Raw genomic sequence first — 17,657 nt, forward strand, 5'->3', positions numbered from 1 at the left:
GTAGTGTTTTGGAGTGTCTGTTTAGAAGCGAGTGTTTTGGAGTGTTTTGGTCTGTTTTGGTGTGTTTTGGAATGTTTGGGAGTGTTTGGGAGTGCTCTGGCCTGTTTTGGAGTGTTTGGGAGTGACGGTTTAGAAGCGAGTGTTTGATAGTGTTCGGGAGTGACTGTTTAGAAGCAAGTGTTTTGGAGAGCTTTGGAGTGTATGGGGCAGTTTTGGAGTTTTATTTGTCTGTTTTGGAGTGTTTTGGAGTGAATGGTTAGGAGCGAGTGTTTTGGAGTGTTTCGGAGTGACTGTTTAGAAGCGAGTGTTTTGGTGTGTTTTGGTGTGTTTTGGAGTGTTTTGGAGTGTTTGGGAGTGACGGTTTAGAAGCGAGTGTTTTGGAGCGTTTTGGAGTGTTTCGGTGTGCTTCTGAGTTTTGGAGTGCCTGTTTAGAAGCGAGTGTTTTGGAGTGTATGGGAGTGTTTGGGAGTGACTGCTTAGAAGCGAGTGTTTCGGAGTGTTTTGGTGTGTTTTGTTGTGTTTTGGAGTGTTTGGGAGTGATTTGGCCTGTTTTGGAGTGTTTGGGAGTGACGGTTTAGAAGCGAGTGTTTGGGAGCGTTTGTGAGTGACTGCTTAGAAGCGAGTGTTTGGGAGTGTTTTGGTGTGTTTTGTTGTGTTTTGGAGTGTTTGGGAGTGTTTTGGCCTGTTTTGGAGTGTTTGGGAGTGACGGTTTAGAAGCGAGTGTTTGGGGGTGTTTGGGAGTGACTGTTTAGAAGCGAGTGTTTTGGAGTGTTTTGGAGAGCTTTGGAGTGTATGGGACAGTTATGGAGTTTTTTTGTATGTTTTGGAGTGAGTGGTTAGGAGCGAGTGTTTTGGAGTGTTTTGGAGTGACTGTTTAGAAGCCAGTGTTTTGGAGTGAATGGGAGTGTTTGGGAGTGACTGTTTAGAAGCGAATGTTTGGGAGTGTTTTGGAGTGACTGTTTAGAAGCGAGTGTTTGGGAGTGTTTTGGCCTGTTTTGGAGTGTTTGGGAGTGACGGTTTAGCAGCGAGTGTTTGGGAGTGACGGTTTAGAAGCGAGTGTTTGGGAGTGACTGCTTAGAAGCGAGTGTTTGGGAGTGTTTTGGTGTATTTTGGTGTGTTTTGGAGTGTTTTGGAGTGTTTGGGAGTGTTTGGGAGTGACGGTTTAGAAGGGAGTGCTGGTGGTGTTTGGGAGTGACTGTTTAGAAGCGAGTGTTTTGGAGAACTTTGGAGTGTATGGGAAAGTTTTGGAGTGTTTTGGAGTGTTTTGGAGTGTTTCGGTGTGCTTTTGAGTTTTGGAGTATTTTGGAGTGTTCTGGAGTGCTTTGGAGTGCCTGTTTAGAAGCGAGTGTTTTGGAGTGTTTTGGTCTGTTTTGGTGTGTTTTGGAGTGTTTTGGAGTGTTTGGGAGTATTTGCGAGTGTTCTGGCCTGTTTTGGAGTGGTTTGGGAGTGACCGTTTAGAAGCGAGTGTTTGGGAGTGTTTTGCTGTGTTTTGTGTGTTTTGGCGTGTTTGGGAGTGTTCGGAGTGTTTCGGAGTGTTTTGGCCGATTTTGCAGTGTTCGGGAGTGACGGTTCAGAAGCGAGTGTTTGGGAGTGTTTGGGAGTGACTGTTTAGAAGCGAGTGTTTTGGAGCGTTTTGGTGTGTTCTGGAATGTTTTGGAGCGTTTGGGCGAGTTTGGGACTGTTTTGGCCTGTTTTGGAGTGTTTGGGAGTGACTGTTTAGAAGCAAGTGTTTTGGAGTGTTTTGGAGAGCTTTGGAGTGTATGGGACAGCTTTGGAGTTTTTTTTGTCTGTTTTGGAGTGTTTTGGAGTGAGTGGTTAGGAGCGAGTGATTTGGAGTGTTTTGGAGTGACTGTTTAGAAGCGAGTGATTTGGAGTGTTCTGGAAGGTTTCGGAGTGTATGGGACTGTTTTGGAGGGTTTGGGAGTGTGTTGGAGTCTGTTGGAGTGAGTGTATAGCAGCGAGTGTTTTGGTGTGTTTTGGACCGTTTTACAGTTTTCAGGTGTGTTTTGGAGTGTTTTGGAGTGTTTCGAAGTGTTTTGGCGTATTTATGACTGTTTTGGAGTGTTTCAGAGTGTTTTGGAGGATTTCGGATTGAATATTTAGGGGCGAGTGCTTGGGAGAGTTTTGTTCTGTTTTGGAGTGGTTAGGAGCGAGTGTTATGGAGTGTTTTGGAGTGTTTGGCAGTGACTGTTTAGAAGCGAGTGTTTGGGAGTGTTTTAGTGTGTTTTGGTGTGTTTTGGAGTCTTTGGGAGTGTTTTGGTGTGCTTTGGTGTGCTTTGGAGTGTCTGTTTAGAAGCGAGTGTTTTGGAGCGTTTTGCAGTGTTTCGGTGTGCTTTTGAGTTTTGGAGTGTTTTGGAGTGCTTTGGAGTGTCTGTTTAGAAGCGAGTGTTTTGGAGTGTATGGGAGTGTTTGGGAGTGAAGGTTTAGAAGCGAGTGTTTGGTAGTGTTTGGGAGTGAATGTTTAGAAGCAAGTGTTTTGGAGTGTTTTGGAGAGCTTTGGAGTGTATGGGGCAGTTTTGGAGTTTTATTTGTCTGTTTTGGAGTGTTTTGTAGTGAGTGGTTAGGAGCGAGTGTTTTGGAGTGCTTCGGAGTGACTGTTTAGAAGCGAGTGTTTTGGTGTGTTTTGGTGTGTTTTGAAGTGTTTTGGAGTGTTTGGGAGTGACGGTTTAGAAGCGAGTGTTTGGAGTGTTTTGGTGTGTTTTGGTGTGTTTTGGAGTGTTTGGGAGTGACGGTTTAGAAGCGAGTGTTTGGGAGTGTTTTGATGTGTTTTGGTGTGTTTTGGAGTGTTTGGGAGTGTTTGGGAGTGTTTGGGAGTGTTTTAGCCTGTTTTGGAGTGTTTGCGAGTGACGGTTTAGAAGGGAGTGTTTGGGGGTGTTTGGGAGTGTCTGTTTAGAAGCGAGTGTTTTGGAGTGTTTTGGAGAACTTTGGAGTGTATGGGACAGTTTTGGAGTGTTTTGGAGTGTTTTGGAGCGTTTCGGTGTGCTTTTGAGTTTTGGAGTATTTTGGAGTGTTTTGGAGTGTTTGGGAGTATTTGGGAGTGTTCTGGCCTGTTTTGGAGTGTTTGGGAGTGACCGTTTAGAAGTGAGTGTTTGGGAGTGTTTTGGTGTGTTTTGGTGTGTTTGGGAGTGTTCGGGAGTGTTTCGGAGTGTTTTGGCCTATTTTGCAGTGTTCGGGAGTGACGGTTCAGAAGCGAGTGTTTGGGAGTGTTTGGGAGTGACTGTTTAGAAGCGAGTGTTTTGGAGTGTTTTGGTGTGTTTTGGAGTGTTTTGGAGCGTTTGGGCGAGTTTGGGACTGTTTTGGCCTGTTTTGGAGTGTTTGGGCGTGACGGTTTAGAAGCGAGTGTTTGGGGGTGTTTGGGAGTGACTGTTTAGAAGCGAGTGTTTTGGAGTGTTTTGGAGAGCTTTGGAGTGTATGGGACAGTTTTGGAGTGTTTTGGAGCGTTTCGGTGTGCTTTTGAGTTTTGTTGGAGTATTTTGGAGTGTTTTGGAGTGTTTGGGAGTATTTGGGAGTTGTTCTGGCCTGTTTTGGAGTGTTTGGGAGTGACCGTTTAGAAGTGAGTGTTTGGGAGTGTTTTGGTGTGTTTTGGTGTGTTTGGGAGTGTTCGGGAGTGTTTCGGAGTGTTTTGGCCTATTTTGCAGTGTTCGGGAGTGACGGTTCAGAAGCGAGTGCTTGGGAGTGTTTGGGAGTGACTGTTTAGAAGCGAGTGTTTTGGAGTGTTTTGGTGTGTTTTGGAGTGTTTTGGAGCGTTTGGGCGAGTTTGGGACTGTTTTGGCCTGTTTTGGAGTGTTTGGGCGTGACGGTTTAGAAGCGAGTGTTTGGGGGTGTTTGGGAGTGACTGTTTAGAAGCGAGTGTTTTGGAGTGTTTTGGAGAGCTTTGGAGTGTATGGGACAGCTGTGGAGTTTTTTTTTGTCTGTTTTGGAGTGTTTTGGAGTGAGTGGTTAGGAGCGAGTGATTTGGAGTGTTTTGGAGTGACTGTTTAGAAGCGAGTGATTTGGAGTGTTCTGGAAGGTTTCGGAGTGTATGGGACTGTTTTGGAGGGTTTGGGAGTGTGTTGGAGTGTATTGGAGTGAGTGTATAGCAGCGAGTGTTTTGGTGTGTTTTGACTTTTTTACAGTTTTCAGGTGTGTTTTGGAGTGTTTCGAAGTGTTTTGGGGCATTTATGACTGTTTTGGAGTGCTTCAGAGTGTTTTCGAGGGTTTCGGATTGAGTATTTAGGGGCGAGTGCTTGGAGTGTTTTGTTCTATTTTGGAGTGGTTAGGAGCGAGTGTTATGGAGTGTTTTGGAGTGTTTGGCAGTGACTGTTTAGAAGCGAGTGTTTGGGAGTGTTTTAGTGTGTTTTGGTGTGTTTTGGAGTGTTTTGGAGTGTTTCGGAGTGACGGTTTAGAAGCGCGTGCTTTAGAGTGTTTTGGAGCGTTTTGCAGTGTTTCGGTGTGTTTTGAGTTTTGGAGTGTTTGGGAGTGTTTGGGAGTAACTGTTTAGAAGCGAGTGTTTGGGAGTGTTTTGGAGAACCTTGGAGTGTATGGGACAATTTTGGAGTGTTTTGGAATGTTTTGGAGTGTTTTGGAGTGTGTGCTTAGAAGCGAGTGTTCTGGAGTGTTTTGGCCTGTTTTGGAGTGTTTGGAGTGACTGTTTAGAAGCGAGTGTTTTGGAGTGTTTTGGAGGGTTTCGGATTGAGCATTTAGGGGCGAGTGCTTGGGACTGCTTTGGAGTGATTTTTTCTGTTTTGGATTGGTTAGGAGCGAGTGTTTTGGAGTGTTTTTGAGTGTTTTGTAGTATGTGCTTAGAAGCCAGTGTTTTGGAGTGTTTTGGAGTGATTTGGTGTGCTTTGGAGTGCTTTTGAGTGTTTTGGAACGTTTTGGAGCGTTTTGGTGAGCTTTTGAGTTTTGGAGTGTTTTGGCGTGTTTTGGAGTGCTTTGGAGTGTCTGTTTAGAAGCGAGTGTTTGAAGTGTTTGGGAGCGTTTGGGAGTGACGGTTTAGAAGCGAGTGTTTGGTAGTGTTTGGGAGTGACTGTTTAGAAGCAAGTGTTTTGGAGTGTTTTGGAGAGCTTTGGAGTGTATGGGACAGCTTTGGAGTTTTGTTTGTGTTTTGGAGTTTTTTCGAGTGAGTGGTTAGGAGTGAGTGATTTGGAGTGTTTTGGAGTGAATGTTTAGAAGCGAGAGTTTCAGAGTGTTTTGGATGGTTTCGGATTGAGTATTTAGGGGCGAGTGCTTGGGAGTGTTTTGTTCTGTTTTGGAGTGGTTAGAAGCGAGTGTTTTGGAGTGTTTTGGAGTGTTTTAGAGTGCGTTGGTGTGTCTGTTTAGAAGCGAGTGTTTTGGAGTGTATGGGAGTGATTGGGAGTGACTGTTTAGAAGCGAGTGTTTGGGAGTGTTTTGGTGTGTTTTGGAGTGTTTTGGAGTGTTTGGGAGTGACGGTTTAGAAGCGAGTGTTTGGGAGTGTTCTGGAAGGTTCGGAGTGTATGGGACAGTTTTGGAGTTTTTTTTGTCTGTTTTGGAGTGTTTTGGAGTGAGTGGTTAGGAGCCAGTGTTTTGGAGTGTTTTGGAGTGACTGTTTAGAAGCCAGTGTTTTGGAGTGTTCTGGAAGGTGTCGGAGTGTATGGGACTGTTTTGCAGGGTTTGGCAGTGTGTTGGAGTGAGTGTATAGCAGCGAGTGGTTTGGTGCGTTTTGGACTGTTTTACAGATTTCAGGTGTGTTTTTGAGTGTTTTGGAGGGTTTCGGATTGAGTAATTAGGGGCAAGTGCTTGGGAGTGTTTTGTTCTGTTTTGGAGTGATTAGGAGCGAGTGTTTTGGAGTGTTTTGGAGTGTTTGCTTAGAAGCTAGTGTTTTGGAGCGTTTTGGAGCGTTTAGGTACGCTTTTGAGGTTTGCAGCGTTTTGGAGTGTTTTGGTGTGCTTTGGAGTGTTTTGGAGCGTTTCGGTGTGCTTTTGAGTTTTGGATGTTTTGGAGTGCTTTGGAGTGTCTGTTTAGAAGCGAGTGTTTTGGAGTGAATGGGAGTGTTTAGGAGTGACTGTTTAGAAGCGAATGTTTGGAGTGTTTTGGTGTGTTTTGGAGTGTTTGGGAGTGTTTTGGCCTGTTTTGGAGTGTTTGGGAGTGAAGGTTTAGAAGCGAGTGTTTGGGAGTGTTTGGGAGTGACTGTTTAGAAGCGAGTGTTTGGGAGTGTTTTGGTGTGTTTTGGAGTGTTTGGGAGTGTTTGGGAGTGTTTTGGCCTGTTTTGGAGTGTTTGGGAGTGACGCTTTAGAAGCGAGGGTTTGGATTGTTTGGGAGTGACTGCTTAGATGCGAGTGTTTGGGAGTGTTTTGGTGTAATTTGGTGTGTTTTGGAGTGTTTGGGAGTGTTTGGGAGTGTTTTAGCCTGTTTTGGAGTGTTTGGGAGTGACGGTTTAGAAGGGAGTGTTTGGGGGTGTTTGGGAGTGACTGTTTAGAAGCGAGTGTTTTGGAGTGTATTGGAGAACTTGGAGTGTATGGGACAGTTTTGGAGTGTTTTGGAGTGTTTTGGAGCGTTTCGGTGTGCTTTTGAGTTTTGGAGTGTTCTGGAGTGCTTTGGAGTGTCTGTTTAGAAGCGAGTGTTTTGGAGTGAATGGGAGTGTTTAGGAGTGACTGTTTAGAAGCGAATGTTTGGGAGTGTTTTGGTGTGTTTTCGAGTGTTTTGGAGTGGCGGTTTAGAAGCGAGTGTTTGGAGTGTTTGGGAGTGACTGTTTAGAAGCGTGTGTTTGGGAGTGTTTTCGTGTGTTTTGCAGTGTTTTGGACTGTTTGGGAGTGTTTCGGAGTGTTATGGCCTATTTTGCAGTGTTCGGGAGTGACGGTTTAGAAGCGAGTGTTTGGGAGTGTTTGAGAGTGACTGTTTTGAAGCGAGTGTTTGGAGTGTTTTGGTGTGTTTTGGAGTGTTTTGAAGCGTTTGGGCGTGTTTGGGAGTGTTTTGGCCTGTTTTAGAGTGTTTGGGAGTGACGGTTTAGAAGCGAGTGTTTTGGAGTGAATGGGAGTGTATGGGACAGCTTTGGAGTTTTTTTTGTCTGTTTTGGAGTGTTTTGGAGGGAGTGGTTAGGAGCGAGTGGTTTGGAGTGTTTGGAGTGACTGTTTAGAAGCGAGTGTTTTGGAGTGTTTTGGAAGGTTTCGGAGTGTACGGGACTGTTTTGGAGGGTTTGGGAGTGTGTTGGAGTGAGTGTATAGCAGCGAGTGTTTGGTGTGTTTTGGACTGTTTTACAGTTTTCAGGTGTGTTTTTGAGTGTTTTGGAGTGTTTCGAAGTGTTTTGGAGGGTTTCGGATTGAGTATTTAGGGGCGAGTGCTTGGGAGTGTTTTGTTCGGTTTTGGAGTGGTTAGGAGCGAGTGTTTTGGAGTGTTTCGGAGTGTTTTAGTGTGTTTTGGTGTGCTTTGGAGTGTTTTGGAGTGTTTGGGAGTGACGGTTTAGAAGCGCGTGCTTTGTGGAGTGCTTTGGAGCGTTTTGGAGTGTTTTGGTGTGCTTTGGAGTGTTTGTTCAGAAGCGAGTGTTTTGGAGCGTTTTGAAGTGTTTCGGTGTGCTTTTGAGTTTTGGAGTGTTTTGGAGTGTTTTGGAGTGTCTGTTTAGAAGCGAGTGTTTTGGAATGTATGGGAGTGTTTGGGAGTGATTGTTTAGAAGCGAGTGTTTGGGAGTGTTTTGGTGTGTTTTGGAGTGTTTTGGAGTGTTTGGGAGTGTTTTGGCCTGTTTTGGAGTGTTTGGGAATGACGCTTTAGAAGCGAGTTTTTGGGAGTGACGGTTTAGAAGCGAGTGTTTGGGAGTGACTGCTTAGAAGCGAGTGTTTGGGAGTGTTTTGGTGTGTTTTGGAGTGTTTGGGAGTGTTTGGGAGTGTTTTAGCCTGTTTTGGAGTGTTTGGGAGTGACGGTTTAGAAGGGAGTGTTTGGGGGTGTTTGGGAGTGACTGTTTAGAAGCGAGTGTTTTGGAGTGTTTTGGAGAACTTTGGAGTGTGTGGGACAGTTTTGGAGTGTTTTGGAGTGTTTTGGAGCGTTTCGGTGTGCTTTTGAGTTTTGGAGTGTTTTGTAGTGTTTTGGAGTGTCTGTTTAGAAGCGAGTGTTTTGGAGTGTTTTGGTCTGTTTTGGTGTGTTTTGGAATGTTTGGGAGTGTTTGGGAGTGCTCTGGCCTGTTTTGGAGTGTTTGGGAGTGACGGTTTAGAAGCGAGTGTTTGATAGTGTTCGGGAGTGACTGTTTAGAAGCAAGTGTTTTGGAGAGCTTTGGAGTGTATGGGGCAGTTTTGGAGTTTTATTTGTCTGTTTTGGAGTGTTTTGGAGTGAATGGTTAGGAGCGAGTGTTTTGGAGTGTTTCGGAGTGACTGTTTAGAAGCGAGTGTTTTGGTGTGTTTTGGTGTGTTTTGGAGTGTTTTGGAGTGTTTGGGAGTGACGGTTTAGAAGCGAGTGTTTTGGAGCGTTTTGGAGTGTTTCGGTGTGCTTCTGAGTTTTGGAGTGCCTGTTTAGAAGCGAGTGTTTTGGAGTGTATGGGAGTGTTTGGGAGTGACTGCTTAGAAGCGAGTGTTTCGGAGTGTTTTGGTGTGTTTTGTTGTGTTTTGGAGTGTTTGGGAGTGATTTGGCCTGTTTTGGAGTGTTTGGGAGTGACGGTTTAGAAGCGAGTGTTTGGGAGCGTTTGTGAGTGACTGCTTAGAAGCGAGTGTTTGGGAGTGTTTTGGTGTGTTTTGTTGTGTTTTGGAGTGTTTGGGAGTGTTTTGGCCTGTTTTGGAGTGTTTGGGAGTGACGGTTTAGAAGCGAGTGTTTGGGGGTGTTTGGGAGTGACTGTTTAGAAGCGAGTGTTTTGGAGTGTTTTGGAGAGCTTTGGAGTGTATGGGACAGTTATGGAGTTTTTTTGTATGTTTTGGAGTGAGTGGTTAGGAGCGAGTGTTTTGGAGTGTTTTGGAGTGACTGTTTAGAAGCCAGTGTTTTGGAGTGAATGGGAGTGTTTGGGAGTGACTGTTTAGAAGCGAATGTTTGGGAGTGTTTTGGAGTGACTGTTTAGAAGCGAGTGTTTGGGAGTGTTTTGGCCTGTTTTGGAGTGTTTGGGAGTGACGGTTTAGCAGCGAGTGTTTGGGAGTGACGGTTTAGAAGCGAGTGTTTGGGAGTGACTGCTTAGAAGCGAGTGTTTGGGAGTGTTTTGGTGTATTTTGGTGTGTTTTGGAGTGTTTTGGAGTGTTTAGAAGGTGGTGTTTGGGAGTGACTGTTTAGAAGCGAGTGTTTTGGAGAACTTTGGAGTGTATGGGAAAGTTTTGGAGTGTTTTGGAGTGTTTTGGAGCGTTTCGGTGTGCTTTTGAGTTTTGGAGTATTTTGGAGTGTTCTGGAGTGCTTTGGAGTGCCTGTTTAGAAGCGAGTGTTTTGGAGTGTTTTGGTCTGTTTTGGTGTGTTTTGGAGTGTTTTGGAGTGTTTGGGAGTATTTGCGAGTGTTCTGGCCTGTTTTGGAGTGTTTGGGAGTGACCGTTTAGAAGCGAGTGTTTGGGAGTGTTTTGCTGTGTTTTGGTGTGTTTTGGCGTGTTTGGGAGTGTTCGGGAGTGTTTCGGAGTGTTTTGGCCGATTTTGCAGTGTTCGGGAGTGACGGTTCAGAAGCGAGTGTTTGGGAGTGTTTGGGAGTGACTGTTTAGAAGCGAGTGTTTTGGAGCGTTTTGGTGTGTTCTGGAATGTTTTGGAGCGTTTGGGCGAGTTTGGGACTGTTTTGGCCTGTTTTGGAGTGTTTGGGAGTGACTGTTTAGAAGCAAGTGTTTTGGAATGTTTTGGAGAGCTTTGGAGTGTATGGGACAGCTTTGGAGTTTTTTTTGTCTGTTTTGGAGTGTTTTGGAGTGAGTGGTTAGGAGCGAGTGATTTGGAGTGTTTTGGAGTGACTGTTTAGAAGCGAGTGATTTGGAGTGTTCTGGAAGGTTTCGGAGTGTATGGGACTGTTTTGGAGGGTTTGGGAGTGTGTTGGAGTCTGTTGGAGTGAGTGTATAGCAGCGAGTGTTTTGGTGTGTTTTGGACCGTTTTACAGTTTTCAGGTGTGTTTTGGAGTGTTTTGGAGTGTTTCGAAGTGTTTTGGCGTATTTATGACTGTTTTGGAGTGTTTCAGAGTGTTTTGGAGGATTTCGGATTGAATATTTAGGGGCGAGTGCTTGGGAGAGTTTTGTTCTGTTTTGGAGTGGTTAGGAGCGAGTGTTATGGAGTGTTTTGGAGTGTTTGGCAGTGACTGTTTAGAAGCGAGTGTTTGGGAGTGTTTTAGTGTGTTTTGGTGTGTTTTGGAGTCTTTGGGAGTGTTTTGGTGTGCTTTGGTGTGCTTTGGAGTGTCTGTTTAGAAGCGAGTGTTTTGGAGCGTTTTGCAGTGTTTCGGTGTGCTTTTGAGTTTTGGAGTGTTTTGGAGTGCTTTGGAGTGTCTGTTTAGAAGCGAGTGTTTTGGAGTGTATGGGAGTGTTTGGGAGTGAAGGTTTAGAAGCGAGTGTTTGGTAGTGTTTGGGAGTGAATGTTTAGAAGCAAGTGTTTTGGAGTGTTTTGGAGAGCTTTGGAGTGTATGGGGCAGTTTTGGAGTTTTATTTGTCTGTTTTGGAGTGTTTTGTAGTGAGTGGTTAGGAGCGAGTGTTTTGGAGTGCTTCGGAGTGACTGTTTAGAAGCGAGTGTTTTGGTGTGTTTTGGTGTGTTTTGAAGTGTTTTGGAGTGTTTGGGAGTGACGGTTTAGAAGCGAGTGTTTGGAGTGTTTTGGTGTGTTTTGGTGTGTTTTGGAGTGTTTGGGAGTGACGGTTTAGAAGCGAGTGTTTGGGAGTGTTTTGATGTGTTTTGGTGTGTTTTGGAGTGTTTGGGAGTGTTTGGGAGTGTTTTAGCCTGTTTTGGAGTGTTTGTGAGTGACGGTTTAGAAGGGAGTGTTTGGGGGTGTTTGGGAGTGTCTGTTTAGAAGCGAGTGTTTTGGAGTGTTTTGGAGAACTTTGGAGTGTATGGGACAGTTTTGGAGTGTTTTGGAGTGTTTTGGAGCGTTTCGGTGTGCTTTTGAGTTTTGGAGTATTTTGGAGTGTTTTGGAGTGTTTGGGAGTATTTGGGAGTGTTCTGGCCTGTTTTGGAGTGTTTGGGAGTGACCGTTTAGAAGTGAGTGTTTGGGAGTGTTTTGGTGTGTTTTGGTGTGTTTGGGAGTGTTCGGGAGTGTTTCGGAGTGTTTTGGCCTATTTTGCAGTGTTCGGGAGTGACGGTTCAGAAGCGAGTGTTTGGGAGTGTTTGGGAGTGACTGTTTAGAAGCGAGTGTTTTGGAGTGTTTTGGTGTGTTTTGGAGTGTTTTGGAGCGTTTGGGCGAGTTTGGGACTGTTTTGGCCTGTTTTGGAGTGTTTGGGCGTGACGGTTTAGAAGCGAGTGTTTGGGGGTGTTTGGGAGTGACTGTTTAGAAGCGAGTGTTTTGGAGTGTTTTGGAGAGCTTTGGAGTGTATGGGACAGTTTTGGAGTGTTTTGGAGCGTTTCGGTGTGCTTTTGAGTTTTGGAGTATTTTGGAGTGTTTTGGAGTGTTTGGGAGTATTTGGGAGTGTTCTGGCCTGTTTTGGAGTGTTTGGGAGTGACCGTTTAGAAGTGAGTGTTTGGGAGTGTTTTGGTGTGTTTTGGTGTGTTTGGGAGTGTTCGGGAGTGTTTCGGAGTGTTTTGGCCTATTTTGCAGTGTTCGGGAGTGACGGTTCAGAAGCGAGTGCTTGGGAGTGTTTGGGAGTGACTGTTTAGAAGCGAGTGTTTTGGAGTGTTTTGGTGTGTTTTGGAGTGTTTTGGAGCGTTTGGGCGAGTTTGGGACTGTTTTGGCCTGTTTTGGAGTGTTTGGGCGTGACGGTTTAGAAGCGAGTGTTTGGGGGTGTTTGGGAGTGACTGTTTAGAAGCGAGTGTTTTGGAGTGTTTTGGAGAGCTTTGGAGTGTATGGGACAGCTGTGGAGTTTTTTTTGTCTGTTTTGGAGTGTTTTGGAGTGAGTGGTTAGGAGCGAGTGATTTGGAGTGTTTTGGAGTGACTGTTTAGAAGCGAGTGATTTGGAGTGTTCTGGAAGGTTTCGGAGTGTATGGGACTGTTTTGGAGGGTTTGGGAGTGTGTTGGAGTGTATTGGAGTGAGTGTATAGCAGCGAGTGTTTTGGTGTGTTTTGGACTTTTTTACAGTTTTCAGGTGTGTTTTGGAGTGTTTCGAAGTGTTTTGGGGCATTTATGACTGTTTTGGAGTGCTTCAGAGTGTTTTCGAGGGTTTCGGATTGAGTATTTAGGGGCGAGTGCTTGGGAGTGTTTTGTTCTATTTTGGAGTGGTTAGGAGCGAGTGTTATGGAGTGTTTTGGAGTGTTTGGCAGTGACTGTTTAGAAGCGAGTGTTTGGGAGTGTTTTAGTGTGTTTTGGTGTGTTTTGGAGTGTTTTGGAGTGTTTCGGAGTGACGGTTTAGAAGCGCGTGCTTTAGAGTGTTTTGGAGCGTTTTGCAGTGTTTCGGTGTGTTTTGAGTTTTGGAGTGTTTGGGAGTGTTTGGGAGTAACTGTTTAGAAGCGAGTGTTTGGGAGTGTTTTGGAGAACCTTGGAGTGTATGGGACAATTTTGGAGTGTTTTGGAATGTTTTGGAGTGTTTTGGAGTGTGTGCTTAGAAGCGAGTGTTCTGGAGTGTTTTGGCCTGTTTTGGAGTGTTTGGGAGTGACTGTTTAGAAGCGAGTGTTTTGGAGTGTTTTGGAGGGTTTCGGATTGAGCATTTAGGGGCGAGTGCTTGGGACTGCTTTGGAGTGATTTTTTCTGTTTTGGATTGGTTAGGAGCGAGTGTTTTGGAGTGTTTTTGAGTGTTTTGTAGTATGTGCTTAGAAGCCAGTGTTTTGGAGTGTTTTGGAGTGATTTGGTGTGCTTTGGAGTGCTTTTGAGTGTTTTGGAACGTTTTGGAGCGTTTTGGTGAGCTTTTGAGTTTTGGAGTGTTTTGGCGTGTTTTGGAGTGCTTTGGAGTGTCTGTTTAGAAGCGAGTGTTTTGAAGTGTTTGGGAGCGTTTGGGAGTGACGGTTTAGAAGCGAGTGTTTGGTAGTGTTTGGGAGTGACTGTTTAGAAGCAAGTGTTTTGGAGTGTTTTGGAGAGCTTTGGAGTGTATGGGACAGCTTTGGAGTTTTGTTTGTGTTTTGGAGTTTTTTCGAGTGAGTGGTTAGGAGTGAGTGATTTGGAGTGTTTTGGAGTGAATGTTTAGAAGCGAGAGTTTCAGAGTGTTTTGGATGGTTTCGGATTGAGTATTTAGGGGCGAGTGCTTGGGAGTGTTTTGTTCTGTTTTGGAGTGGTTAGGAGCGAGTGTTTTGGAGTGTTTTGGAGTGTTTTAGAGTGCGTTGGTGTGTTTGTTTAGAAGTGAGTGTTTTGGAGTGTTTGGGAGTTTTTGGCAGTGACTGTTTAGAAGCGAATGTTTGGGAGCGTTTTGGAGTGTTTCGGTGTGCTTTTGAGTTTTGGAGTGTTTTGGAGTGTTTTGGAGTGCGTTGGAGTGTCTGTTTAGAAGCGAGTGTTTTGGAGTGTTTGGGAGTGATTGGGAGTGACTGTTTAGAAGCGAGTGTTTGGGAGTGTTTTGGTGTGTTTTGGAGTGTTTTGGAGTGTTTGGGAGTGACGGTTTAGAAGCGAGTGTTTGGGAGTGTTCTGGAAGGTTTCGGAGTGTATGGGACAGTTTTGGAGTTTTTTTTGTCTGTTTTGGAGTGTTTTGGAGTGAGTGGTTAGGAGCCAGTGTTTTGGAGTGTTTTGGAGTGACTGTTTAGAAGCCAGTGTTTTGGAGTGTTCTGGAAGGTGTCGGAGTGTATGGGACTGTTTTGCAGGGTTTGGCAGTGTGTTGGAGTGAGTGTATAGCAGCGAGTGGTTTGGTGCGTTTTGGACTGTTTTACAGATTTCAGGTGTGTTTTTGAGTGTTTTGGAGGGTTTCGGATTGAGTAATTAGGGGCAAGTGCTTGGGAGTGTTTTGTTCTGTTTTGGAGTGATTAGGAGCGAGTGTTTTGGAGTGTTTTGGAGTGTTTGCTTAGAAGCTAGTGTTTTGGAGCGTTTTGGAGCGTTTAGGTACGCTTTTGAGGTTTGCAGCGTTTTGGAGTGTTTTGGTGTGCTTTGGAGTGTTTTGGAGCGTTTCGGTGTGCTTTTGAGTTTTGGATGTTTTGGAGTGCTTTGGAGTGTCTGTTTAGAAGCGAGTGTTTTGGAGTGAATGGGCGTGTTTAGGAGTGACTGTTTAGAAGCGAATGTTTGGGAGTGTTTTGGTGTGTTTTGGAGTGTTTGGGAGTGTTTTGGCCTGTTTTGGAGTGTTTGGGAGTGAAGGTTTAGAAGCGAGTGTTTGGGAGTGTTTGGGAGTGACTGTTTAGAAGCGAGTGTTTGGGAGTGTTTTGGTGTGTTTTGGAGTGTTTGGGAGTGTTTGGGAGTGTTTTGGCCTGTTTTGGAGTGTTTGGGAGTGACGCTTTAGAAGCGAGGGTTTGGGATTGTTTGGGAGTGACTGCTTAGATGCGAGTGTTTGGGAGTGTTTTGGTGTAATTTGGTGTGTTTTGGAGTGTTTGGGAGTGTTTGGGAGTGTTTTAGCCTGTTTTGGAGTGTTTGGGAGTGACGGTTTAGAAGGGAGTGTTTGGGGGTGTTTGGGAGTGACTGTTTAGAAGCGAGTGTTTTGGAGTGTATTGGAGAACTTTGGAGTGTATGGGACAGTTTTGGAGTGTTTTGGAGTGTTTTGGAGCGTTTCGGTGTGCTTTTGAGTTTTGGAGTGTTCTGGAGTGCTTTGGAGTGTCTGTTTAGAAGCGAGTGTTTTGGAGTGAATGGGAGTGTTTAGGAGTGACTGTTTAGAAGCGAATGTTTGGGAGTGTTTTGGTGTGTTTTCGAGTGTTTTGGAGTGGCGGTTTAGAAGCGAGTGTTTGGAGTGTTTGGGAGTGACTGTTTAGAAGCGTGTGTTTGGGAGTGTTTTCGTGTGTTTTGCAGTGTTTTGGACTGTTTGGGAGTGTTTCGGAGTGTTATGGCCTATTTTGCAGTGTTCGGGAGTGACGGTTTAGAAGCGAGTGTTTGGGAGTGTTTGAGAGTGACTGTTTTGAAGCGAGTGTTTGGGAGTGTTTTGGTGTGTTTTGGAGTGTTTTGAAGCGTTTGGGCGTGTTTGGGAGTGTTTTGGCCTGTTTTAGAGTGTTTGGGAGTGACGGTTTAGAAGCGAGTGTTTGGGGGTGTTTGGGAGTGCCTGTTTAGAAGCGAGTGTTTTGGAGAGCTTTGGAGTGTATGGGACAGCTTTGGAGTTTTTTTTGTCTGTTTTGGAGTGTTTTGGAGGGAGTGGTTAGGAGCGAGTGGTTTGGAGTGTTTGGAGTGACTGTTTAGAAGCGAGTGTTTTGGAGTGTTTTGGAAGGTTTCGGAGTGTACGGGACTGTTTTGGAGGGTTTGGGAGTGTGTTGGAGTGAGTGTATAGCAGCGAGTGTTTGGTGTGTTTTGGACTGTTTTACAGTTTTCAGGTGTGTTTTTGAGTGTTTTGGAGTGTTTCGAAGTGTTTTGGAGGGTTTCGGATTGAGTATTTAGGGGCGAGTGCTTGGGAGTGTTTTGTTCGGTTTTGGAGTGGTTAGGAGCGAGTGTTTTGGAGTGTTTCGGAGTGTTTTAGTGTGTTTTGGTGTGCTTTGGAGTGTTTTGGAGTGTTTGGGAGTGACGGTTTAGAAGCGCGTGCTTTGTGGAGTGCTTTGGAGCGTTTTGGAGTGTTTTGGTGTGCTTTGGAGTGTTTGTTCAGAAGCGAGTGTTTTGGAGCGTTTTGAAGTGTTTCGGTGTGCTTTTGAGTTTTGGAGTGTTTTGGAGTGTTTTGGAGTGTCTGTTTAGAAGCGAGTGTTTTGGAATGTATGGGAGTGTTTGGGAGTGATTGTTTAGAAGCGAGTGTTTGGGAGTGTTTTGGTGTGTTTTGGAGTGTTTTGGAGTGTTTGGGAGTGTTTTGGCCTGTTTTGGAGTGTTTGGGAATGACGGTTTAGAAGCGAGTTTTTGGGAGTGACGGTTTAGAAGCGAGTGTTTGGGAGTGACTGCTTAGAAGCGAGTGTTTGGGAGTGTTTTGGTGTGTTTTGGAGTGTTTGGGAGTGTTTGGGAGTGTTTTAGCCTGTTTTGGAGTGTTTGGGAGTGACGGTTTAGAAGGGAGTGTTTGGGGGTGTTTGGGAGTGACTGTTTAGAAGCGAGTGTTTTGGAGTGTTTTGGAGAACTTTGGAGTGTGTGGGACAGTTTTGGAGTGTTTTGGAGTGTTTTGGAGCGTTTCGGTGTGCTTTTGAGTTTTGGAGTGTTTTGTAGTGTTTTGGAGTGTCTGTTTAGAAGCGAGTGTTTTGGAGTGTTTTGGTCTGTTTTGGTGTGTTTTGGAATGTTTGGGAGTGTTTGGGAGTGCTCTGGCCTGTTTTGGAGTGTTTGGGAGTGACGGTTTAGAAGCGAGTGTTTGATAGTGTTCGGGAGTGACTGTTTAGAAGCAAGTGTTTTGGAGTGTTTTGGAGAGCTTTGGAGTGTATGGGGCAGTTTTGGAGTTTTATTTGTCTGTTTTGGAGTGTTTTGGAGTGAATGGTTAGGAGCGAGTGTTTTGGAGTGTTTCGGAGTGACTGTTTAGAAGCGAGTGTTTTGGTGTGTTTTGGTGTGTTTTGGAGTGTTTTGGAGTGTTTGGGAGTGACGGTTTAGAAGCGAGTGTTTTGGAGCGTTTTGGAGTGTTTCGGTGTGCTTCTGAGTTTTGGAGTGCCTGTTTAGAAGCGAGTGTTTTGGAGTGTATGGGAGTGTTTGGGAGTGACTGTTTAGAAGCGAGTGTTTGGGAGTGTTTTGGTGTGTTTTGGAGTGTTTTGGAGTGTTTGGGAGTGACGGTTTAGAAGCGAGTGTTTGGGAGCGTTTGGGAGTGACTGCTTAGAAGCGAGTGTTTCGGAGTGTTTTGGTGTGTTTTGTTGTGTTTTGGAGTGTTTGGGAGTGATTTGGCCTGTTTTGGAGTGTTTGGGAGTGACGGTTTAGAAGCGAGTGTTTGGGAGCGTTTGTGAGTGACTGCTTAGAAGCGAGTGTTTGGGAGTGTTTTGGTGTGTTTTGTTGTGTTTTGGAGTGTTTGGGAGTGTTTTGGCCTGTTTTGGAGTGTTTGGGAGTGACGGTTTAGAAGCGAGTGTTTGGGGGTGTTTGGGAGTGACTGTTTAGAAGCTAGTGTTTTGGAGTGTTTTGGAGAGCTTTGGAGTGTATGGGACAGTTATGGAGTTTTTTTTGTATGTTTTGGAGTGAGTGGTTAGGAGCGAGTGTTTTGGAGTGTTTTGGAGTGACTGTTTAGAAGCCAGTGTTTTGGAGTGAATGGGAGTGTTTGGGAGTGACTGTTTAGAAGCGAATGTTTGGGAGTGTTTTGGAGTGACTGTTTAGAAGCGAGTGTTTGGGAGTGTTTTGGCCTGTTTTGGAGTGTTTGGGAGTGACGGTTTAGCAGCGAGTGTTTGGGAGTGACGGTTTAGAAGCGAGTGTTTGGGAGTGACTGCTTAGAAGCGAGTGTTTGGGAGTGTTTTGGTGTATTTTGGTGTGTTTTGGAGTGTTTTGGAGTGTTTGGGAGTGTTTGGGAGTGACGGTTTAGAAGGGAGTGTTTGGTGGTGTTTGGGAGTGACTGTTTAGAAGCGAGTGTTTTGGAGAACTTTGGAGTGTATGGGAAAGTTTTGGAGTGTTTTGGAGTGTTTTGGAGCGTTTCGGTGTGCTTTTGAGTTTTGGAGTATTTTGGAGTGTTCTGGAGTGCTTTGGAGTGCCTGTTTAGAAGCGAGTGTTTTGGAGTGTTTTGGTCTGTTTTGGTGTGTTT

Source organism: Somniosus microcephalus, chromosome 8, assembly GCF_052327205.1.
Source record: "Somniosus microcephalus isolate GS21.2 chromosome 8, FLI_Smic_1.0, whole genome shotgun sequence".
NCBI classification, from domain to species: domain Eukaryota; kingdom Metazoa; phylum Chordata; class Chondrichthyes; order Squaliformes; family Somniosidae; genus Somniosus; species Somniosus microcephalus.